General features: G+C 37.6%; 13 non-coding genes across 13 annotated transcripts; all 13 read right to left on the minus strand.

The window, feature by feature from the left end:
* Window positions 1-1,865: 1,865 nt before the first annotated feature.
* On the minus strand, window positions 1,866-1,937 carry trnac-gca (transfer RNA cysteine (anticodon GCA)). Its single transcript has one exon. It is a non-coding gene; the product is annotated as a tRNA-Cys (tRNA).
* A 1,216-nt stretch (window positions 1,938-3,153) lies between these two features.
* Window positions 3,154-3,225, minus strand: trnac-gca (transfer RNA cysteine (anticodon GCA)). The gene has a single exon. It is a non-coding gene; the product is annotated as a tRNA-Cys (tRNA).
* Window positions 3,226-3,948: 723 nt separating this feature from the next.
* trnac-gca (transfer RNA cysteine (anticodon GCA)) lies at window positions 3,949-4,020 on the minus strand. The gene has a single exon. It is a non-coding gene; the product is annotated as a tRNA-Cys (tRNA).
* A 1,255-nt stretch (window positions 4,021-5,275) lies between these two features.
* On the minus strand, window positions 5,276-5,347 carry trnac-gca (transfer RNA cysteine (anticodon GCA)). The gene has a single exon. It is a non-coding gene; the product is annotated as a tRNA-Cys (tRNA).
* A 4,733-nt stretch (window positions 5,348-10,080) lies between these two features.
* On the minus strand, window positions 10,081-10,152 carry trnac-gca (transfer RNA cysteine (anticodon GCA)). The gene has a single exon. It is a non-coding gene; the product is annotated as a tRNA-Cys (tRNA).
* Window positions 10,153-12,652: 2,500 nt separating this feature from the next.
* On the minus strand, window positions 12,653-12,724 carry trnac-gca (transfer RNA cysteine (anticodon GCA)). The gene has a single exon. It is a non-coding gene; the product is annotated as a tRNA-Cys (tRNA).
* Window positions 12,725-13,426: 702 nt separating this feature from the next.
* Window positions 13,427-13,498, minus strand: trnac-gca (transfer RNA cysteine (anticodon GCA)). The gene has a single exon. It is a non-coding gene; the product is annotated as a tRNA-Cys (tRNA).
* A 722-nt stretch (window positions 13,499-14,220) lies between these two features.
* On the minus strand, window positions 14,221-14,292 carry trnac-gca (transfer RNA cysteine (anticodon GCA)). The gene has a single exon. It is a non-coding gene; the product is annotated as a tRNA-Cys (tRNA).
* A 1,255-nt stretch (window positions 14,293-15,547) lies between these two features.
* trnac-gca (transfer RNA cysteine (anticodon GCA)) lies at window positions 15,548-15,619 on the minus strand. The gene has a single exon. It is a non-coding gene; the product is annotated as a tRNA-Cys (tRNA).
* A 700-nt stretch (window positions 15,620-16,319) lies between these two features.
* Window positions 16,320-16,391, minus strand: trnac-gca (transfer RNA cysteine (anticodon GCA)). Its single transcript has one exon. It is a non-coding gene; the product is annotated as a tRNA-Cys (tRNA).
* A 5,391-nt stretch (window positions 16,392-21,782) lies between these two features.
* Window positions 21,783-21,854, minus strand: trnac-gca (transfer RNA cysteine (anticodon GCA)). The gene has a single exon. It is a non-coding gene; the product is annotated as a tRNA-Cys (tRNA).
* Window positions 21,855-22,555: 701 nt separating this feature from the next.
* trnac-gca (transfer RNA cysteine (anticodon GCA)) lies at window positions 22,556-22,627 on the minus strand. The gene has a single exon. It is a non-coding gene; the product is annotated as a tRNA-Cys (tRNA).
* A 1,186-nt stretch (window positions 22,628-23,813) lies between these two features.
* Window positions 23,814-23,885, minus strand: trnac-gca (transfer RNA cysteine (anticodon GCA)). Its single transcript has one exon. It is a non-coding gene; the product is annotated as a tRNA-Cys (tRNA).
* Between the last annotated feature and the right edge of the window lie 1,501 nt (window positions 23,886-25,386).

Raw genomic sequence — 25,386 nt, forward strand, 5'->3', positions numbered from 1 at the left:
ATGACAAATATATTACAATCTGAGACCTATTGATCTGAAGTCTATTGCACTTCCTCCTCTGATAGGAACTGTCTGACAGAGAAAAACCATTGAATGAGGGACATTTTAGACTGAGTAACATAACCAAAAAAGGAGCACTCCCTCTCTCAAAATACACATAGAAAGTACTTGATTTCAAGCGGGTGACAGGATTTGAACTTGAGAAATTGTCTAATAAGGGACAATTTTGACTGAGTAACATATTCGAAAAAAGAGTCCTCTACCCTCAAAATACTCTTTGAAAGCACTTGATTTAAAAGGGGCATCAGGATTTGAACCTGGGATCTCTTGATCTGCAGTCAAATGCTCTACCACTGAGCTATACCCCCTCTGCTTGAAACTGTCTGAAGGCCGAAAAATTGTCTAATAAGGGACATTATAGCTGGAGATCAACAAAAACTAATGAAGAACACTCTCTCTCTGAAAACATACCCATAAAGTATTTGATTTGAAGATGACAAATATATTACAATCTGAGACCTATTGATCTGAAGTCTATTGCACTTCCACCTCTGATAGGAACTGTCTGACAGAGAAAAACCATTGAATGAGGGACATTTTAGACTGAGTAACATAACCAAAAAAGGAGCACTCCCTCTCTCAAGATACACTTAGAAAGTACTTGATTTCAAGGGGGGCGCCAGGATTTGATACTGAGAAATTGTCTAACAAGGGAGATTTTAGCTTGTGATCAACATAACCTAATAAAGAAAACTCTCTCTTTGAAAATGTACCCATAAAGTGTTTGATTTCAAGTTGACAAAAAAATTACAATCTGAGACCTATTGATCTGAAGTCTATTGCACTTCCGCCTCTGATAGGAACTGTCTGACAGAGAAAAACCATTGAATGAGGGACATTTTAGACTGAGTAACATAACCAAAAAAGGAGCACTCCCTCTCTCAAAATACACTTAGAAAGTACTTGATTTCAAGGGGGTGACAGGATTTGAACTTGAGAAATTGTCTAATAATGGACAATTTTGCCTGAGTAACATATTCGAAAAAAGAGTCCTCTACCCTCAAAATACTCTTTGAAAGCACTTGATTTAAAGGGGGCATTAGGATTTGAACCTGGGACCTCTTGATCTGCAGTCAAATGCTCTACCACTGAGCTATACCCCCTCTGCTAGAAACTGTCTAAAGGCGGAAAAATTGTCTAATAAGGGACATTATAGCTGGAGATCAACAAAAACTAATGAAGAACACTCTCTCTCTGAAAACATACCCATAAAGTATTTGATTTGAAGATGACAAATATATTACAATCTGAGACCTATTGATCTGAAGTCTGTTGCACTTCCACCTCTGTTAAGAACTGTCTGACAGAGAAAAACCATGTAATGAGGGACATTTTAGCAGAGCACTCCCTCTCTCAAGAAACACTGAGAAAGTACTTGATTTCAAGGGGGGCGCCAGGATTTGATACTGAGAAATTGTCTAACAAGGGAGATTTTAGCTTGTGATCAACATAACCTAATAAAGAAAACTCTCTCTTTGAAAACGTACCCATAAAGTGTTTGATTTCAAGTTGACAAAAAAATTACAATCTGAGACCTATTGATCTGAAGTCTATTGCACTTCCTCCTCTGATAGGAACTGTCTGACAGAGAAAAAACATTGAATGAGGGACATTTTAGACTGAGTAACATAACCAAAAAAGGAGCACTCCCTCTCTCAAAATACACTTAGAAAGTACTTGATTTCAAGCGGGTGACAGGATTTGAACTTGAGAAATTGTCTAAAAAGGGACAATTTTGCCTGAGTAACATATTAGAAAAAAGAGTCCTCTACCCTCAAAATACTCTTTGAAAGCACTTGATTTAAAGGGGGCATCAGGATTTGAACCTGGGACCTCTTGATCTGCAGTCAAATGCTCTACCACTGAGCTATACCCCCTCTGCTTGAAACTGTCTAAAGGCCGAAAAATTGTCTAATAAGGGACATTATAGCTGGAGATCAACAAAAACTAATGAAGAACACTCTCTCTCTGAAAACATACCCATAAAGTATTTGATTTGAAGATGACAAATATATTACAATCTGAGACCTATTGATCTGAAGTCTATTGCACTTCCTCCTCTGATAGGAACTGTCTGACAGAGAAAAACCATTGAATGAGGGACATTTTAGACTGAGTAACATAACCAAAAAAGGAGCACTCCCTCTCTCAAAATACACATAGAAAGTACTTGATTTCAAGCGGGTGACAGGATTTGAACTTGAGAAATTGTCTAATAAGGGACAATTTTGACTGAGTAACATATTCGAAAAAAGAGTCCTCTACCCTCAAAATACTCTTTGAAAGCACTTGATTTAAAGGGGGCATCAGGATTTGAACCTGGGATCTCTTGATCTGCAGTCAAATGCTCTACCACTGAGCTATACCCCCTCTGCTTGAAACTGTCTGAAGGCCGAAAAATTGTCTAATAAGGGACATTATAGCTGGAGATCAACAAAAACTAATGAAGAACACTCTCTCTCTGAAAACATACCCATAAAGTATTTGATTTGAAGATGACAAATATATTACAATCTGAGACCTATTGATCTGAAGTCTATTGCACTTCCACCTCTGATAGGAACTGTCTGACAGAGAAAAACCATTGAATGAGGGACATTTTAGACTGAGTAACATAACCAAAAAAGGAGCACTCCCTCTCTCAAGATACACTTAGAAAGTACTTGATTTCAAGGGGGGCGCCAGGATTTGATACTGAGAAATTGTCTAACAAGGGAGATTTTAGCTTGTGATCAACATAACCTAATAAAGAAAACTCTCTCTTTGAAAACGTACCCATAAAGTGTTTGATTTCAAGTTGACAAAAAAATTACAATCTGAGACCTATTGATCTGAAGTCTATTGCACTTCCTCCTCTGATAGGAACTGTCTGACAGAGAAAAAACATTGAATGAGGGACATTTTAGACTGAGTAACATAACCAAAAAAGGAGCACTCCCTCTCTCAAAATACACTTAGAAAGTACTTGATTTCAAGCGGGTGACAGGATTTGAACTTGAGAAATTGTCTAAAAAGGGACAATTTTGCCTGAGTAACATATTCGAAAAAAGAGTCCTCTACCCTCAAAATACTCTTTGAAAGCACTTGATTTAAAGGGGGCATCAGGATTTGAACCTGGGACCTCTTGATCTGCAGTCAAATGCTCTACCACTGAGCTATACCCCCTCTGCTTGAAACTGTCTAAAGGCCGAAAAATTGTCTAATAAGGGACATTATAGCTGGAGATCAACAAAAACTAATGAAGAACACTCTCTCTCTGAAAACATACCCATAAAGTATTTGATTTGAAGATGACAAATATATTACAATCTGAGACCTATTGATCTGAAGTCTATTGCACTTCCACCTCTGATAGGAACTGTCTGACAGAGAAAAACCATTGAATGAGGGACATTTTAGACTGAGTAACATAACCAAAAAAGGAGCACTCCCTCTCTCAAGATACACTTAGAAAGTACTTGATTTCAAGGGGGGCGCCAGGATTTGATACTGAGAAATTGTCTAACAAGGGAGATTTTAGCTTGTGATCAACATAACCTAATAAAGAAAACTCTCTCTTTGAAAATGTTACCATAAAGTGTTTGATTTCAAGTTGACAAAAAAATTACAATCTGAGACCTATTGATCTGAAGTCTATTGCACTTCCTCCTCTGATAGGAACTGTCTGACAGAGAAAAACCATTGAATGAGGGACATTTTAGACTGAGTAACATAACCAAAAAAGGAGCACTCCCTCTCTCAAAATACACTTAGAAAGTACTTGATTTCAAGGGGGTGACAGGATTTGAACTTGAGAAATTGTCTAATAATGGACAATTTTGCCTGAGTAACATATTCGAAAAAAGCGTCCTCTACCCTCAAAATACTCTTTGAAAGCTCTTGATTTTAAGGGGGCATCAGGATTTGAACCTGGGACCTCTTGATCTGCAGTCAAATGCTCTACCACTGAGCTATACCCCCTCTGCTAGAAACTGCCTAAAGGCAGAAAAATTGTCCAATAAGGGACATTATAGCTGTAGAACCTAGAAAGTATATGATTTCAAGATGACAAATATATTACAATCTGAGACCTATTGATCTGAAGTCTGTTGCACTTCCACCTCTGTTAAGAACTGTCTGACAGAGAAAAACCATCTAATGAGGGACATTTTAGCAGAGCACTCCCTCTCTCGAGAAACACTGAGAAAGTACTTGATTTCAAGGGGGCGCCAGTATTTGATCCTGAGAAATTGTCTAATAAGGGAGATTTTAGCTTGTGATCAACATAACCTAATAAAGAAAACTCTCTCTTTGAAAACGTACCCATAAAGTGTTTGATTTCAAGTTGACAAAAAAATTACAATCTGAGACCTATTGGTCTTTGGCACTTCCACCTCTGATAGGAACTGTCTGACAGAGAAAAAACATTGAATGAGGGACATTTTAGACTGAGTAACATAACCAAAAAAGGAGCACTCCCTCTCTCAAGATACACTTAGAAAGTACTTGATTTCAAGGGGGTGCCAGTATTTGATCCTGAGAAATTGTCTAATAAGGGAGATTTTAGCTTGTGATCAACATAACCTAATAAAGAAAACTCCCTCTTTGAAAACGTACCCATAAAGTGTTTGATTTCAAGTTGACAAAAAAATTTGAATCTGAGACATATTGATCTGAAGTCTATTGCACTTCCACCTCTGATAGGAACTGTCTGACAGAGAAAAACCATTGAATGAGGGACATTTTCGACTGAGTAACATAACCAAAAAAGTAGCACTCCACCTCTCAAGATACACTTAGAAAGTAGTTGATTTCAAGGGGGCGCCAGTATTTGATCCTGAGAAATTGTCTAATAAGGGAGATTTTAGCTTGTGATCAACATAACCTAATAAAGAAAACTCTCTCTTTGAAAACGTACCCATAAAGTGTTTGATTTCAAGTTGACAAAAAAATTAGAATCTGAGACATATTGATCTGAAGTCTATTGCACTTCCACCTCTGATAGGAACTGTCTGACAGAGAAAAAACATTGAATGAGGGACATTTTAGACTGAGTAACATAACCAAAAAAGTAGCACTCCACCTCTCAAGATACACTTAGAAAGTAGTTGATTTCAAGGGGTTGCCAGGATTTGAACGTGAGAAATAGTCTAATAAGGGACAATTTTCCCTGAGTAACATATACCAGAAAAGAGTCCCCTACCCTCAAAATACTCTTAGAAAGCTCTTGATTTTAAGGGGGCACCGGGATTTGAACCTGGGACCTCTTGATCTGCAGTCAAATGCTCTACCACTGAGCTATACCCCCTCTGCTAGAAACTGTCTAAAGGCGGAAAAATGGTCAAATAAGGGACATAATAGCTGGAGATCGACAAAAACTAATAAATAACACTCTCTCTCTGAAAACATACCCATAAAGTAATTGATTTCTTGATGACAATAATATTACCATCTGAGACCTATTTATCTGAAGTCTGTTGCACTTCCACCTCTGTTAGGAACTGTCTGACAGAGAAAAACCATCTAATGAGGGACATTTTAGCAGAGCACTCCCTCTCTCAAGAAACACTGAGAAAGTACTTGATTTCAAGGGGGCGCCAGTATTTGATCCTGAGAAATTGTCTAATAAGGGAGATTTTAGCTTGTGATCAACATAACCTAATAAAGAAAACTCTCTCTTTGAAAACGTACCCATAAAGTGTTTGATTTCAAGTTGACAAAAAAATTACAATCTGAGACCTATTGATCTGAAGTCTATTGCACTTCCTCCTCTGATAGGAACTGTCTGACAGAGAAAAAACATTGAATGAGGGACATTTTAGACTGAGTAACATAACCAAAAAAAGGAGCACTCCCTCTCTCAAGATACACTTAGAAAGTACGTGGTTTCAAGGGGGTGCCAGGATTTGAACGTGAGAAATTGTCTAATAAGGGACAATTTTGCCTGAGTAACATATTCAAAAAAAGTCATCTACCCTCAAAATACTCTTTGAAAGTTCTTGATTTTAAGGGGGCATCAGGATTTGAACCTGGGACCTCTTGATCTGCAGTCAAATGCTCTACCACTGAGCTATACCACCTCTGCTAGAAACTGTCTAAAGGCGGAAAAATTGTCTAATAAGGGACATTATAGCTGGAGATCAACAAAATCTAATGAAGAACACTGTCTCTCTGAAATCATACCCAGAAAGTATTTGATTTGAAGATGACAAATATATTACAATCTGAGACCTATTGATCTGAAGTCTGTTGCACTTCCACCTCTGTTAGGAACTGTCTGAATAGAGAAAAACCATCTAATGAGGGACATTTTAGCAGAGCACTCCCTCTCTCAAGAAACACTGAGAAAGTACTTGATTTCAAGGGGGCGCCAGTATTTGATCCTGAGAAATTGTCTAATAAGGGAGATTTTAGCTTGTGATCAACATAACCTAATAAAGAAAACTCTCTCTTTGAAAACGTATCCATAAAGTGTTTGATTTCAAGTTGACAAAAAAATTACAATCTGAGACCTATTGATCTGAAGTCTTTGGCACTTCCACCTCTGATAGGAACTGTCTGACAGAGAAAAAACATTGAATGAGGGACATTTTAGACTGAGTAACATAACCAAAAAAGTAGTACTCCCTCTCTCAAGATACACTTAGAAAGTACTTGATTTCAAGGGGGCGCCAGTATTTGATCCTGAGAAATTGTCTAATAAGGGAGATTTTAGCTTGTGATCAACATAACCTAATAAAGAAAACTCTCTCTTTGAAAACGTACCCATAAAGTGTTTGATTTCAAGTTGACAAAAAAGTTAGAATCTGAGACATATTGATCTGAAGTCTATTGCACTTCCACCTCTGATAGGAACTGTCTGACAGAGAAAAAACATTGAATGAGGGACATTTTAGACTGAGTAACATAACCAAAAAAGTAGCACTCCACCTCTCAAGATACACTTAGAAAGTAGTTGATTTCAAGGGGGTGCCAGGATTTGAACGTGAGAAATAGTCTAATAAGGGACAATTTTCCCTGAGTAACATATACCAAAAAAGAGTCCTCTACCCTCAAAATACTCATAGAAAGCTCTTGATTTTAAGGGGGCACTGGGATTTGAACCTGGGACCTCTTGATCTGCAGTCAAATGCTCTACCACTGAGCTATACCCCCTCTGCTAGAGACTGTCTAAAGGCAGAAAAATTGTCCAATAAGGGACATTATAGCTGTAGATCAACAAAAACTAATATAGAACACTCTCTCTCTGAAAACATACCCATAAAGTATTTGATTTGAAGATGACAAATATATTACAATCTGAGACCTATTGATCTGAAGTCTATTGCACATCCTCCTCTGATAGGAACTGTCTGACAGAGAAAAAACATTGAATGAGGGACATTTTAGACTGAGTAACATAACCAAAAAAGGAGCACTCCCTCTCTCAAAATACACTTAGAAAGTACTTGATTTCAAGGGGGTTTCAGGATTTGAACTTGAGAAATTGTCTAATAAGGGACAATTTTGCCTGAGTAACATATTCGGAAAAAAAAGTCATCTACCCTCAAAATACTCTTTGAAAGCTCTTGATTTTAAGGGGGCATCAGGATTTTAACCTGGGACCTCTTGATCTGCAGTCAAATGCTCTACCACTGAGCTATACCCCCTCTGCTAGAAACTGCCTAAAGGCAGAAAAATTGTCCAATAAGGGACATTATAGCTGTAGAACCCAGAAAGTATATGATTTCAAGATGACAAATATATTACAATCTGAGACCTATTGATCTGAAGTCTGTTGCACTTCCACCTCTGTTAAGAACTGTCTGACAGAGAAAAACCCTCTAATGAGGGACATTTTAGCAGAGCACTCCCTCTCTCAAGAAACACTGAGAAAGTACTTGATTTCAAGGGGGGCGCCAGGATTTGATACTGAGAAATTGTCTAACAAGGGAGATTTTAGCTTGTGATCAACATAACCTAATAAAGAAAACTCTCTCTTTGAAAACGTACCCATAAAGTGTTTGATTTCAAGTTGACAAAAAAATTAGAATCTGAGACATATTGATCTGAAGTCTATTGCACTTCCACCTCTGATAGGAACTGTCTGACAGAGAAAAAACATTGAATGAGGGACATTTTAGACTGAGTAACATAACCAAAAAAGTAGCACTCCACCTCTCAAGATACACTTAGAAAGTAGTTGATTTCAAGGGGGCGCCAGTATTTGATCCTGAGAAATTGTCTAATAAGGGAGATTTTACCTTGTGATCAACATAACCTAATAAAGAAAACTCTCTCTTTGAAAACGTACCCATAAAGTGTTTGATTTCAAGTTGACAAAAAAATTAGAATCTCAGACATATTGATCTGAAGTCTATTGCACTTCCACCTCTGATAGGAACTGTCTGACAGAGAAAAAACATTGAATGAGGGACATTTTAGACTGAGTAACATAACCAAAAAAGTAGCACTCCACCTCTCAAGATACACTTAGAAAGTAGTTGATTTCAAGGGGGTGCCAGGATTTGAACGTGAGAAATAGTCTAATAAGGGACAATTTTCCCTGAGTAACATATACCAAAAAAGAGTCCTCTACCCTCAAAATACTCATAGAAAGCTCTTGATTTTAAGGGGGCACTGGGATTTGTACCTGGGACCTCTTGATCTGCAGTCAAATGCTCTACCACTAAGCTATACCCCCTCTGCTAGAGACTGTCTAAAGGCAGAAAAATTGTCCAATAAGGGACATTATAGCTGTAGATCAACAAAAACTAATATAGAACACTCTCTCTCTCTGAAAACATACCCATAAAGTATTTGATTTGAAGATGACAAATATATTACAATCTGAGACCTATTGATCTGAAGTCTATTGCACTTCCTCCTCTGATAGGAACTGTCTGACAGAGAAAAAACATTGAATGAGGGACATTTTAGACTGAGTAACATAACCAAAAAAGGAGCACTCCCTCTCTCAAAATACACTTAGAAAGTACTTGATTTCAAGGGGGTTTCAGGATTTGAACTTGAGAAATTGTCTAATAAGGGACAATTTTGCCTGAGTAACATATTCGGAAAAAAAAGTCATCTACCCTCAAAATACTCTTTGAAAGCTCTTGATTTTAAGGGGGCATCAGGATTTTAACCTGGGACCTCTTGATCTGCAGTCAAATGCTCTACCACTGAGCTATACCCCCTCTGCTAGAAACTGCCTAAAGGCAGAAAAATTGTCCAATAAGGGACATTATAGCTGTAGAACCCAGAAAGTATATGATTTCAAGATGACAAATATATTACAATCTGAGACCTATTGATCTGAAGTCTGTTGCACTTCCACCTCTGTTAAGAACTGTCTGACAGAGAAAAACCATCTAATGAGGGACATTTTAGCTTGTGATCAACATAACCTAATAAAGAAAACTCTCTCTTTGAAAACGTACCCATAAAGTGTTTGATTTCAAGTTGACAAAAAAATTAGAATCTGAGACATATTGATCTGAAGTCTATTGCACTTCCACCTCTGATAGGAACTGTCTGACAGAGAAAAAACATTGAATGAGGGACATTTTAGACTGAGTAACATAACCAAAAAAGTAGCACTCCACCTCTCAAGATACACTTAGAAAGTAGTTGATTTCAAGGGGGCGCCAGTATTTGATCCTGAGAAATTGTCTAATAAGGGAGATTTTAGCTTGTGATCAACATAACCTAATAAAGAAAACTCTCTCTTTGAAAACGTACCCATAAAGTGTTTGATTTCAAGTTGACAAAAAAATTAGAATCTGAGACATATTGATCTGAAGTCTATTGCACTTCCACCTCTGATAGGAACTGTCTGACAGAGAAAAAACATTGAATGAGGGACATTTTAGACTGAGTAACATAACCAAAAAAGTAGCACTCCACCTCTCAAGATACACTTAGAAAGTAGTTGATTTCAAGGGGTTGCCAGGATTTGAACGTGAGAAATAGTCTAATAAGGGACAATTTTCCCTGAGTAACATATACCAGAAAAGAGTCCTCTACCCTCAAAATACTCTTAGAAAGCTCTTGATTTTAAGGGGGCACCGGGATTTGAACCTGGGACCTCTTGATCTGCAGTCAAATGCTCTACCACTGAGCTATACCCCCTCTGCTAGAAACTGCCTGAAGGCGGAAAAATTGTCTAATAAGGGACATTATAGCTGGAGATCAACAAAATCTAATGAAGAACACTCTTTCTCTGAAAACATACCCAGAAAGTATTTGATTTGAAGATGACAAATATATTACAATCTGAGACCTATTGATCTGAAGTCTGTTGCACTTCCACCTCTGTTAGGAACTGTCTGACAGAGAAAAACCATCTAATGAGGGACATTTTAGCAGAGCACTTCCTCTCTCAAGAAACACTGAGAAAGTACTTGATTTCAAGGGGGCGCCAGTATTTGATCCTGAGAAATTGTCTAATAAGGGAGATTTTAGCTTGTGATCAACATAACCTAATAAAGAAAACTCTCTCTTTGAAAACGTACCCATAAAGTGTTTGATTTCAAGTTGACAAAAAAATTACAATCTGAGACCTATTGATCTGAAGTCTATTGCACTTCCTCCTCTGATAGGAACTATCTGACAGAGAAAAACCATTGAATGAGGGACATTTTAGACTGAGTAACGTAACCAAAAAAGGAGCACTCCCTCTCTCAAAATACACTTAGAAAGTACTTGATTTCAAGCGGGTGACAGGATTTGAACTTGAGAAATTGTCTAATAAGGGACAATTTTGCCTGAGTAACATATTCGAAAAAAGAGTCCTCTACCCTCAAAATACTCTTTGAAAGCACTTGATTTAAAGGGGGCATCAGGATTTGAATCTGGGACCTCTTGATCTGCAGTCAAATGCTCTACCACTGAGCTATACCCCCTCTGCTTGAAACTGTCTAAAGGCCGAAAAATTGTCTAATAAGGGACATTATAGCTGGAGATCAACAAAAACTAATGAAGAACACTCTCTCTCTGAAAACATACCCATAAAGTATTTGATTTGAAGATGACAAATATATTACAATCTGAGACCTATTGATCTGAAGTCTGTTGCACTTCCACCTCTGTTAGGAACTGTCTGACAGAGAAAAACCATGTAATGAGGGACATTTTAGCAGAGCACTCCCTCTCTCAAGAAACACTGAGAAAGTACTTGATTTCAAGGGGGGCGCCAGGATTTGATACTGTCAAATTGTCTAACAAGGGAGATTTTAGCTTGTGATCAACATAACCTAATAAAGAAAACTCTCTCTTTGAAAACGTACCCATAAAGTGTTTGATTTCAAGTTGACAAAAAAATTACAATCTGAGACCTATTGATCTGAAGTCTATTGCACTTCCTCCTCTGATAGGAACTGTCTGACAGAGAAAAACCATTGAATGAGGGACATTTTAGACTGAGTAACGTAACCAAAAAAGGAGCACTCCCTCTCTCAAAATACACTTAGAAAGTACTTGATTTCAAGCGGGTGACAGGATTTGAACTTGAGAAATTGTCTAATAAGGGACAATTTTGCCTGAGTAACATATTCGAAAAAAGAGTCCTCTACCCTCAAAATACTCTTTGAAAGCACTTGATTTAAAGGGGGCATCAGGATTTGAATCTGGGACCTCTTGATCTGCAGTCAAATGCTCTACCACTGAGCTATACCCCCTCTGCTTGAAACTGTCTAAAGGCCGAAAAATTGTCTAATAAGGGACATTATAGCTGGAGATCAACAAAAACTAATGAAGAACACTCTCTCTCTGAAAACATACCCATAAAGTATTTGATTTGAAGATGACAAATATATTACAATCTGAGACCTATTGATCTGAAGTCTATTGCACTTCCACCTCTGATAGGAACTGTCTGACAGAGAAAAACCATTGAATGAGGAACATTTTAGACTGAGTAACATAACCAAAAAAGGAGCACTCCCTCTCTCAAGATACACTTAGAAAGTACTTGATTTCAAGGGGGGCGCCAGGATTTGATACTGAGAAATTGTCTAACAAGGGAGATTTTAGCTTGTGATCAACATAACCTAATAAAGAAAACTCTCTCTTTGAAAATGTACCCATAAAGTGTTTGATTTCAAGTTGACAAACAAATTACAATCTGAGACCTATTGATCTGAAGTCTATTGCACTTCCTCCTCTGATAGGAACTGTCTGACAGAGAAAAACCATTGAATGAGGGACATTTTAGACTGAGTAACATAACCAAAAAAGGAGCACTCCCTCTCTCAAAATACACTTAGAAAGTACTTGATTTCAAGGGGGTGACAGGATTTGAACTTAATGTACCCATAAAGTGTTTGATTTCAAGTTGACAAACAAATTACAATCTGAGACCTATTGATCTGAAGTCTATTGCACTTCCTCCTCTGATAGGAACTGTCTGACAGAGAAAAACCATTGAATGAGGGACATTTTAGACTGAGTAACATAACCAAAAAAGGAGCACTCCCTCTCTCAAAATACACTTAGAAAGTACTTGATTTCAAGGGGGTGACAGGATTTGAACTTGAGAAATTGTCTAATAATGGACAATTTTGCCTGAGTAACATATTCGGAAAAAAGAGTACTCTACCCTCAAAATACTCTTTGAAAGCACTTGATTTAAAGGGGGCATCAGGATTTGAACCTGGGACCTCTTGATCTGCAGTCAAATGCTCTACCACTGAGCTATACCCCCTCTGCTTGAAACTGTCTAAAGGCCGAAAAATTGTCTAATAAGGGACATTATAGCTGGAGATCAACAAAAACTAATGAAGAACACTCTCTCTCTGAAAACATACCCATAAAGTATTTGATTTGAAGATGACAAATATATTACAATCTGAGACCTATTGATCTGAAGTCTGTTGCACTTCCACCTCTGTTAGGAACTGTCTGACAGAGAAAAACCATCTAATGAGGGACATTTTAGCAGAGCACTCCCTCTCTCAAGAAACACTGAGAAAGTACTTGATTTCAAGGGGGGCGCCAGGATTTGATACTGTCAAATTGTCTAACAAGGGAGATTTTAGCTTGTGATCAACATAACCTAATAAAGAAAACTCTCTCTTTGAAAACGTACCCATAAAGTGTTTGATTTCAAGTTGACAAAAAAATTACAATCTGAGACCTATTGATCTGAAGTCTATTGCACTTCCTCCTCTGATAGGAACTGTCTGACAGAGAAAAACCATTGAATGAGGGACATTTTAGACTGAGTAACGTAACCAAAAAAGGAGCACTCCCTCTCTCAAAATACACTTAGAAAGTACTTGATTTCAAGCGGGTGACAGGATTTGAACTTGAGAAATTGTCTAATAAGGGACAATTTTGCCTGAGTAACATATTCGAAAAAAGAGTCCTCTACCCTCAAAATACTCTTTGAAAGCACTTGATTTAAAGGGGGAATCAGGATTTGAACCTGGGACCTCTTGATCTGCAGTCAAATGCTCTACCACTGAGCTATACCCCCTCTGCTTGAAACTGTCTAAAGGCCGAAAAATTGTCTAATAAGGGACATTATAGCTGGAGATCAACAAAAACTAATGAAGAACACTCTCTCTCTGAAAACATACCCATAAAGTATTTGATTTGAAGATGACAAATATATTACAATCTGAGACCTATTGATCTGAAGTCTATTGCACTTCCACCTCTGATAGGAACTGTCTGACAGAGAAAAACCATTGAATGAGGGACATTTTAGACTGAGTAACATAACCAAAAAAGGAGCACTCCCTCTCTCAAGATACACTTAGAAAGTACTTGATTTCAAGGGGGGCGCCAGGATTTGATACTGAGAAATTGTCTAACAAGGGAGATTTTAGCTTGTGATCAACATAACCTAATAAAGAAAACTCTCTTCTGAAAATGTTACCATAAAGTGTTTGATTTCAAGTTGACAAAAAAATTACAATCTGAGACCTATTGATCTGAAGTCTATTGCACTTCCTCCTCTGATAGGAACTGTCTGACAGAGAAAAACCATTGAATGAGGGACATTTTAGACTGAGTAACATAACCAAAAAAGGAGCACTCCCTCTCTCAAAATACACTTAGAAAGTACTTGATTTCAAGGGGGTGACAGGATTTGAACTTGAGAAATTGTCTAATAATGGACAATTTTGCCTGAGTAACATATTCGAAAAAAGCGTCCTCTACCCTCAAAATACTCTTTGAAAGCTCTTGATTTTAAGGGGGCATCAGGATTTGAACCTGGGACCTCTTGATCTGCAGTCAAATGCTCTACCACTGAGCTATACCCCCTCTGCTAGAAACTGCCTAAAGGCAGAAAAATTGTCCAATAAGGGACATTATAGCTGTAGAACCTAGAAAGTATATGATTTCAAGATGACAAATATATTACAATCTGAGACCTATTGATCTGAAGTCTGTTGCACTTCCACCTCTGTTAAGAACTGTCTGACAGAGAAAAACCATCTAATGAGGGACATTTTAGCAGAGCACTCCCTCTCTCGAGAAACACTGAGAAAGTACTTGATTTCAAGGGGGCGCCAGTATTTGATCCTGAGAAATTGTCTAATAAGGGAGATTTTAGCTTGTGATCAACATAACCTAATAAAGAAAACTCTCTCTTTGAAAACGTACCCATAAAGTGTTTGATTTCAAGTTGACAAAAAAATTACAATCTGAGACCTATTGGTCTTTGGCACTTCCACCTCTGATAGGAACTGTCTGACAGAGAAAAAACATTGAATGAGGGACATTTTAGACTGAGTAACATAACCAAAAAAGGAGCACTCCCTCTCTCAAGATACACTTAGAAAGTACTTGATTTCAAGGGGGCGCCAGTATTTGATCCTGAGAAATTGTCTAATAAGGGAGATTTTAGCTTGTGATCAACATAACCTAATAAAGAAAACTCCCTCTTTGAAAACGTACCCATAAAGTGTTTGATTTCAAGTTGACAAAAAAATTTGAATCTGAGACATATTGATCTGAAGTCTATTGCACTTCCACCTCTGATAGGAACTGTCTGACAGAGAAAAAACATTGAATGAGGGACATTTTAGACTGAGTAACATAACCAAAAAAGTAGCACTCCACCTCTCAAGATACACTTAGAAAGTAGTTGATTTCAAGGGGGCGCCAGTATTTGATCCTGAGAAATTGTCTAATAAGGGAGATTTTAGCTTGTGATCAACATAACCTAATAAAGAAAACTCTCTCTTTGAAAACGTACCCATAAAGTGTTTGATTTCAAGTTGACAAAAAAATTAGAATCTGAGACATATTGATCTGAAGTCTATTGCACTTCCACCTCTGATAGGAACTGTCTGACAGAGAAAAAACATTGAATGAGGGACATTTTAGACTGAGTAACATAACCAAAAAAGTAGCACTCCACCTCTCAAGATACACTTAGAAAGTAGTTGATTTCAAGGGGTTGCCAGGATTTGAACGTGAGAAATAGTCTAATAAGGGACAATTTTCCCTGAGTAACATATACCAGAAAAGAGTCCTCTACCCTCAAAATACTCTTAGAAAGCTCTTGATTTTAAGGGGGCACCGGGATTTGAACCTGGGACCTCTTGATCTGCAGTCAAATGCTCTACCACTGAGCTATACCCCCTCTGCTAGAAACTGCCTGAAGGCGGAAAAATTGTCTAATAAGGGACATTATAGCTGGAGATCAACAAAATCTAATGAAGAACACTCTTTCTCTGAAAACATACCCAGAAAGTATTTGATTTGAAGATGACAAATATATTACAATCTGAGACCTATTGATCTGAAGTCTGTTGCACTTCCACCTCTGTTAGGAACTGTCTGACAGAGAAAAACCATCTAATGAGGGACATTTTAGCAGAGCACTCCCTCTCTCAAGAAACACTGAGAAAGTACTTGATTTCAAGGGGGCGCCAGTATTTGATCCTGAGAAATTGTCTAATAAGGGAGATTTTAGCTTGTGATCAACATAACCTAATAAAGAAAACTCTCTCTTTGAAAACGTACCCATAAAGTGTTTGATTTCAAGTTGACAAAAAAATTACAATCTGAGACCTATTGATCTGAAGTCTATTGCACTTCCTCCTCTGATAGGAACTGTCTGACAGAGAAAAACCATTGAATGAGGGACATTTTAGACTGAGTAACATAACCAAAAAAAGGAGCACTCCCTCTCTCAAGATACACTTAGAAAGTACGTGGTTTCAAGGGGGTGCCAGGATTTGAACGTGAGAAATTGTCTAATAAGGGACAATTTTGCCTGAGTAACATATTCAAAAAAAGTCATCTACCCTCAAAATACTCTTTGAAAGTTCTTGATTTTAAGGGGGCATCAGGATTTGAACCTGGGACCTCTTGATCTGCAGTCAAATGCTCTACCACTGAGCTATACCCCCTCTGCTAGAAACTGTCTAAAGGCGGAAAAATTGTCTAATAAGGGACATTATAGCTGGAGATCAACAAAATCTAATGAAGAACACTGTCTCTCTGAAATCATACCCAGAAAGTATTTGATTTGAAGATGACAAATATATTACAATCTGAGACCTATTGATCTGAAGTCTGTTGCACTTCCACCTCTGTTAGGAACTGTCTGAATAGAGAAAAACCATCTAATGAGGGACATTTTAGCAGAGCACTCCCTCTCTCAAGAAACACTGAGAAAGTACTTGATTTCAAGGGGGCGCCAGTATTTGATCCTGAGAAATTGTCTAATAAGGGAGATTTTAGCTTGTGATCAACATAACCTAATAAAGAAAACTCTCTCTTTGAAAACGTATCCATAAAGTGTTTGATTTCAAGTTGACAAAAAAATTAGAATCTGAGACATATTGATCTGAAGTCTATTGCACTTCCACCTCTGATAGGAACTGTCTGACAGAGAAAAAACATTGAATGAGGGACATTTTAGACTGAGTAACATAACCAAAAAAGTAGTACTCCCTCTCTCAAGATACACTTAGAAAGTACTTGATTTCAAGGGGGCGCCAGTATTTGATCCTGAGAAATTGTCTAATAAGGGAGATTTTAGCTTGTGATCAACATAACCTAATAAAGAAAACTCTCTCTTTGAAAACGTACCCATAAAGTGTTTGATTTCAAGTTGACAAAAAAGTTAGAATCTGAGACATATTGATCTGAAGTCTATTGCACTTCCACCTCTGATAGGAACTGTCTGACAGAGAAAAAACATTGAATGAGGGACATTTTAGACTGAGTAACATAACCAAAAAAGTAGCACTCCACCTCTCAAGATACACTTAGAAAGTAGTTGATTTCAAGGGGGTGCCAGGATTTGAACGTGAGAAATAGTCTAATAAGGGACAATTTTCCCTGAGTAACATATACCAAAAAAGAGTCCTCTACCCTCAAAATACTCATAGAAAGCTCTTGATTTTAAGGGGGCACTGGGATTTGAACCTGGGACCTCTTGATCTGCAGTCAAATGCTCTACCACTGAGCTATACCCCCTCTGCTAGAGACTGTCTAAAGGCAGAAAAATTGTCCAATAAGGGACATTATAGCTGTAGATCAACAAAAACTAATATAGAACACTCTCTCTCTGAAAACATACCCATAAAGTATTTGATTTGAAGATGACAAATATATTACAATCTGAGACCTATTGATCTGAAGTCTATTGCACATCCTCCTCTGATAGGAACTGTCTGACAGAGAAAAAACATTGAATGAGGGACATTTTAGACTGAGTAACATAACCAAAAAAGGAGCACTCCCTCTCTCAAAATACACTTAGAAAGTACTTGATTTCAAGGGGGTTTCAGGATTTGAACTTGAGAAATTGTCTAATAAGGGACAATTTTGCCTGAGTAACATATTCGGAAAAAAAAGTCATCTACCCTCAAAATACTCTTTGAAAGCTCTTGATTTTAAGGGGGCATCAGGATTTTAACCTGGGACCTCTTGATCTGCAGTCAAATGCTCTACCACTGAGCTATACCCCCTCTGCTAGAAACTGCCTAAAGGCAGAAAAATTGTCCAATAAGGGACATTATAGCTGTAGAACCCAGAAAGTATATGATTTCAAGATGACAAATATATTACAATCTGAGACCTATTGATCTGAAGTCTGTTGCACTTCCACCTCTGTTAAGAACTGTCTGACAGAGAAAAACCATCTAATGAGGGACATTTTAGCAGAGCACTCCCTCTCTCAAGAAACACTGAGAAAGTACTTGATTTCAAGGGGGGCGCCAGGATTTGATACTGAGAAATTGTCTAACAAGGGAGATTTTAGCTTGTGATCAACATAACCTAATAAAGAAAACTCTCTCTTTGAAAACGTACCCATAAAGTGTTTGATTTCAAGTTGACAAAAAAATTAGAATCTGAGACATATTGATCTGAAGTCTATTGCACTTCCACCTCTGATAGGAACTGTCTGACAGAGAAAAAACATTGAATGAGGGACATTTTAGACTGAGTAACATAACCAAAAAAGTAGCACTCCACCTCTCAAGATACACTTAGAAAGTAGTTGATTTCAAGGGGGCGCCAGTATTTGATCCTGAGAAATTGTCTAATAAGGGAGATTTTACCTTGTGATCAACATAACCTAATAAAGAAAACTCTCTCTTTGAAAACGTACCCATAAAGTGTTTGATTTCAAGTTGACAAAAAAATTAGAATCTGAGACATATTGATCTGAAGTCTATTGCACTTCCACCTCTGATAGGAACTGTCTGACAGAGAAAAAACATTGAATGAGGGACATTTTAGACTGAGTAACATAACCAAAAAAGTAGCACTCCACTTCTCAAGATACACTTAGAAAGTAGTTGATTTCAAGGGGGTGCCAGGATTTGAACGTGAGAAATAGTCTAATAAGGGACAATTTTCCCTGAGTAACATATACCAAAAAAGAGTCCTCTACCCTCAAAATACTCATAGAAAGCTCTTGATTTTAAGGGGGCACTGGGATTTGTACCTGGGACCTCTTGATCTGCAGTCAAATGCTCTACCACTAAGCTATACCCCCTCTGCTAGAGACTGTCTAAAGGCAGAAAAATTGTCCAATAAGGGACATTATAGCTGTAGATCAACAAAAACTAATATAGAACACTCTCTCTCTCTGAAAACATACCCATAAAGTATTTGATTTGAAGATGACAAATATATTACAATCTGAGACCTATTGATCTGAAGTCTATTGCACTTCCTCCTCTGATAGGAACTGTCTGACAGAGAAAAAACATTGAATGAGGGACATTTTAGACTGAGTAACATAACCAAAAAAGGAGCACTCCCTCTCTCAAAATACACTTAGAAAGTACTTGATTTCAAGGGGGTTTCAGGATTTGAACTTGAGAAATTGTCTAATAAGGGACAATTTTGCCTGAGTAACATATTCGGAAAAAAAAGTCATCTACCCTCAAAATACTCTTTGAAAGCTCTTGATTTTAAGGGGGCATCAGGATTTTAACCTGGGACCTCTTGATCTGCAGTCAAATGCTCTACCACTGAGCTATACCCCCTCTGCTAGAAACTGCCTAAAGGCAGAAAAATTGTCCAATAAGGGACATTATAGCTGTAGAACCCAGAAAGTATATGATTTCAAGATGACAAATATATTACAATCTGAGACCTATTGATCTGAAGTCTGTTGCACTTCCACCTCTGTTAAGAACTGTCTGACAGAGAAAAACCATCTAATGAGGGACATTTTAGCTTGTGATCAACATAACCTAATAAAGAAAACTCTCTCTTTGAAAACGTACCCATAAAGTGTTTGATTTCAAGTTGACAAAAAAATTAGAATCTGAGACATATTGATCTGAAGTCTATTGCACTTCCACCTCTGATAGGAACTGTCTGACAGAGAAAAAACATTGAATGAGGGACATTTTAGACTGAGTAACATAACCAAAAAAGTAGCACTCCACCTCTCAAGATACACTTAGAAAGTAGTTGATTTCAAGGGGGCGCCAGTATTTGATCCTGAGAAATTGTCTAATAAGGGAGATTTTAGCTTGTGATCAACATAACCTAATAAAGAAAACTCTCTCTTTGAAAACGTACCCATAAAGTGTTTGATTTCAAGTTGACAAAAAAATTAGAATCTGAGACATATTGATCTGAAGTCTATTGCACTTCCACCTCTGATAGGAACTGTCTGACAGAGAAAAAACATTGAATGAGGGACATTTTAGACTGAGTAACATAACCAAAAAAGTAGCACTCCACCTCTCAAGATACACTTAGAAAGTAGTTGATTTCAAGGGGGTGCCAGGATTTGAACGTGAGAAATAGTCTAATAAGGGACAATTTTCCCTGAGTAACATATACCAAAAAAGAGTCCTCTACCCTCAAAATACTCATAGAAAGCTCTTGATTTTAAGGGGGCACTGGGATTTGAACCTGGGACCTCTTGATCTGCAGTCAAATGCTCTACCACTAAGCTATACCCCCTCTGCTAGAGACTGTCTAAAGGCAGAAAAATTGTCCAATAAGGGACATTATAGCTGTAGATCAACAAAAACTAATATAGAACACTCTCTCTCTCTGAAAACATACCCATAAAGTATTTGATTTGAAGATGACAAATATATTACAATCTGAGACCTATTGATCTGAAGTCTATTGCACTTCCTCCTCTGATAGGAACTGTCTGACAGAGAAAAAACATTGAATGAGGGACATTTTAGACTGAGTAACATAACCAAAAAAGGAGCACTCCCTCTCTCAAAATACACTTAGAAAGTACTTGATTTCAAGGGGGTTTCAGGATTTGAACTTGAGAAATTGTCTAATAAGGGACAATTTTGCCTGAGTAACATATTCGGAAAAAAAAGTCATCTACCCTCAAAATACTCTTTGAAAGCTCTTGATTTTAAGGGGGCATCAGGATTTTAACCTGGGACCTCTTGATCTGCAGTCAAATGCTCTACCACTGAGCTATACCCCCTCTGCTAGAAACTGCCTAAAGGCAGAAAAATTGTCCAATAAGGGACATTATAGCTGTAGAACCCAGAAAGTATATGATTTCAAGATGACAAATATATTACAATCTGAGACCTATTGATCTGAAGTCTGTTGCACTTCCACCTCTGTTAAGAACTGTCTGACAGAGAAAAACCATCTAATGAGGGACATTTTAGCTTGTGATCAACATAACCTAATAAAGAAAACTCTCTCTTTGAAAACGTACCCATAAAGTGTTTGATTTCAAGTTGACAAAAAAATTAGAATCTGAGACATATTGATCTGAAGTCTATTGCACTTCCACCTCTGATAGGAACTGTCTGACAGAGAAAAAACATTGAATGAGGGACATTTTAGACTGAGTAACATAACCAAAAAAGTAGCACTCCACCTCTCAAGATACACTTAGAAAGTAGTTGATTTCAAGGGGGCGCCAGTATTTGATCCTGAGAAATTGTCTAATAAGGGAGATTTTAGCTTGTGATCAACATAACCTAATAAAGAAAACTCTCTCTTTGAAAACGTACCCATAAAGTGTTTGATTTCAAGTTGACAAAAAAATTAGAATCTGAGACATATTGATCTGAAGTCTATTGCACTTCCACCTCTGATAGGAACTGTCTGACAGAGAAAAAACATTGAATGAGGGACATTTTAGACTGAGTAACATAACCAAAAAAGTAGCACTCCACCTCTCAAGATACACTTAGAAAGTAGTTGATTTCAAGGGGTTGCCAGGATTTGAACGTGAGAAATAGTCTAATAAGGGACAATTTTCCCTGAGTAACATATACCAGAAAAGAGTCCTCTACCCTCAAAATACTCTTAGAAAGCTCTTGATTTTAAGGGGGCACCGGGATTTGAACCTGGGACCTCTTGATCTGCAGTCAAATGCTCTACCACTGAGCTATACCCCCTCTGCTAGAAACTGCCTGAAGGCGGAAAAATTGTCTAATAAGGGACATTATAGCTGGAGATCAACAAAATCTAATGAAGAACACTCTTTCTCTGAAAACATACCCAGAAAGTATTTGATTTGAAGATGACAAATATATTACAATCTGAGACCTATTGATCTGAAGTCTGTTGCACTTCCACCTCTGTTAGGAACTGTCTGACAGAGAAAAACCATCTAATGAGGGACATTTTAGCAGAGCACTTCCTCTCTCAAGAAACACTGAGAAAGTACTTGATTTCAAGGGGGCGCCAGTATTTGATCCTGAGAAATTGTCTAATAAGGGAGATTTTAGCTTGTGATCAACATAACCTAATAAAGAAAACTCTCTCTTTGAAAACGTACCCATAAAGTGTTTGATTTCAAGTTGACAAAAAAATTACAATCTGAGACCTATTGATCTGAAGTCTATTGCACTTCCTCCTCTGATAGGAACTATCTGACAGAGAAAAACCATTGAATGAGGGACATTTTAGACTGAGTAACATAACCAAAAAAGGAGCACTCCCTCTCTCAAGATACACTTAGAAAGTACTTGATTTCAAGCGGGTGACAGGATTTGAACTTGAGAAATTGTCTAATAAGGGACAATTTTGCCTGAGTAACATATTCGAAAAAAGAGTCCTCTACCCTCAAAATACTCTTTGAAAGCACTTGATTTAAAGGGGGCATCAGGATTTGAACCTGGGACCTCTTGATCTGCAGTCAAATGCTCTACCACTGAGCTATACCCCCTCTGCTTGAAACTGTCTAAAGGCCGAAAAATTGTCTAATAAGGGACATTATAGCTGGAGATCAACAAAAACTAATGAAGAACACTCTCTCTCTGAAAACATACCCATAAAGTATTTGATTTGAAGATGACAAATATATTACAATCTGAGACCTATTGATCTGAAGTCTATTGCACTTCCACCTCTGATAGGAACTGTCTGACAGAGAAAAACCATTGAATGAGGGACATTTTAGACTGAGTAACATAACCAAAAAAGGAGCACTCCCTCTCTCAAGATACACTTAGAAAGTACTTGATTTCAAGGGGGGCGCCAGGATTTGATACTGAGAAATTGTCTAACAAGGGAGATTTTAGCTTGTGATCAACATAACCTAATAAAGAAAACTCTCTCTTTGAAAATGTACCCATAAAGTGTTTGATTTCAAGTTGACAAAAAAATTACAATCTGAGACCTATTGATCTGAAGTCTATTGCACTTCCTCCTCTGATAGGAACTGTCTAAAGGCGGAAAAATTGTCAAATAAGGGACATTATAGCTGGAGATCAACAAAAACTAATGAAGAACACTCTCTCTCTGAAAACATACCCATAAAGTATTTGATTTGAAGATGACAAAAGTATTACAATCTGAGAACTATTGATCTGAAGTCTGTTGCACTTCCACCTCTGTTAGGAACTGTCTGACAGAGAAAAACCATCTAATGAGGGACATTTTAGCAGAGCACTCCCTCTCTCAAGAAACACTGAGAAAGTACTTGATTTCAATGGGGCGCCAGAATTTGATCCTGAGAAATTGTCTAATAAGGGAGATTTTAGCTTGTGATCAACATAAACCTAATAAAGAAAACTCTCTCTTTGAAAACGTACCCATAAAGTGTTTGATTTCAAGTTGACAAAAAAATTACAATCTGAGACCTATTGATCTGAAGTCTATTGCACTTCCTCCTCTGATAGGAACTGTCTGACAGAGAAAAACCATTGAATGAGGGACATTTTAGACTGAGTAACATAACCAAAAAAGGAGCACTCCCTCTCTCAAAATACACTTAGAAAGTACTTGATTTCAAGGGGGTGACAGGATTTGAACTTGAGAAAATGTCTAATAATGGACAATTTTGCCTGAGTAACATATTCGAAAAAAGAGTCCTCTACCCTCAAAATACTCTTTGAAAGCACTTGATTTAAAGGGGGCATCAGGATTTGAACCTGGGACCTCTTGATCTGCAGTCAAATGCTCTACCACTGAGCTATACCCCCTCTGCTAGAAACTGTCTAAAGGCGGAAAATTGTCTAATAAGGGACATTATAGCTGGAGATCAACAAAAACTAATGAAGAACACTCTCTCTCTGAAAACATACCCATAAAGTATTTGATTTGAAGATGACAAATATATTACAATCTGAGACCTATTGATCTGAAGTCTGTTGCACTTCCACCTCTGTTAGGAACTGTCTGACAGAGAAAAACCATGTAATGAGGGACATTTTAGCAGAGCACTCCCTCTCTCAAGAAACAGTGAGAAAGTACTTGATTTCAAGGGGGGCGCCAGGATTTGATACTGTCAAATTGTCTAACAAGGGAGATTTTAGCTTGTGATCAACATAACCTAATAAAGAAAACTCTCTCTTTGAAAACGTACCCATAAAGTGTTTGATTTCAAGTTGACAAAAAAATTACAATCTGAGACCTATTGATCTGAAGTCTATTGCACTTCCTCCTCTGATAGGAACTGTCTGACAGAGAAAAACCATTGAATGAGGGACATTTTAGACTGAGTAACGTAACCAAAAAAGGAGCACTCCCTCTCTCAAAATACACTTAGAAAGTACTTGATTTCAAGCGGGTGACAGGATTTGAACTTGAGAAATTGTCTAATAAGGGACAATTTTGCCTGAGTAACATATTCGAAAAAAGAGTCCTCTACCCTCAAAATACTCTTTGAAAGCACTTGATTTAAAGGGGGCATCAGGATTTGAATCTGGGACCTCTTGATCTGCAGTCAAATGCTCTACCACTGAGCTATACCCCCTCTGCTTGAAACTGTCTAAAGGCCGAAAAATTGTCTAATAAGGGACATTATAGCTGGAGATCAACAAAAACTAATGAAGAACACTCTCTCTCTGAAAACATACCCATAAAGTATTTGATTTGAAGATGACAAATATATTACAATCTGAGACCTATTGATCTGAAGTCTGTTGCACTTCCACCTCTGTTAGGAACTGTCTGACAGAGAAAAACCATGTAATGAGGGACATTTTAGCAGAGCACTCCCTCTCTCAAGAAACACTGAGAAAGTACTTGATTTCAAGGGGGGCGCCAGGATTTGATACTGTCAAATTGTCTAACAAGGGAGATTTTAGCTTGTGATCAACATAACCTAATAAAGAAAACTCTCTCTTTGAAAACGTACCCATAAAGTGTTTGATTTCAAGTTGACAAAAAAATTACAATCTGAGACCTATTGATCTGAAGTCTATTGCACTTCCTCCTCTGATAGGAACTGTCTGACAGAGAAAAACCATTGAATGAGGGACATTTTAGACTGAGTAACGTAACCAAAAAAGGAGCACTCCCTCTCTCAAAATACACTTAGAAAGTACTTGATTTCAAGCGGGTGACAGGATTTGAACTTGAGAAATTGTCTAATAAGGGACAATTTTGCCTGAGTAACATATTCGAAAAAAGAGTCCTCTACCCTCAAAATACTCTTTGAAAGCACTTGATTTAAAGGGGGCATCAGGATTTGAATCTGGG

The sequence above is a fragment of the Oncorhynchus mykiss genome, chromosome 25 (assembly GCF_057628025.1).
Source record: "Oncorhynchus mykiss isolate SJ-2025 chromosome 25, ASM5762802v1, whole genome shotgun sequence".
In the NCBI taxonomy this organism is placed as follows: domain Eukaryota; kingdom Metazoa; phylum Chordata; class Actinopteri; order Salmoniformes; family Salmonidae; genus Oncorhynchus; species Oncorhynchus mykiss.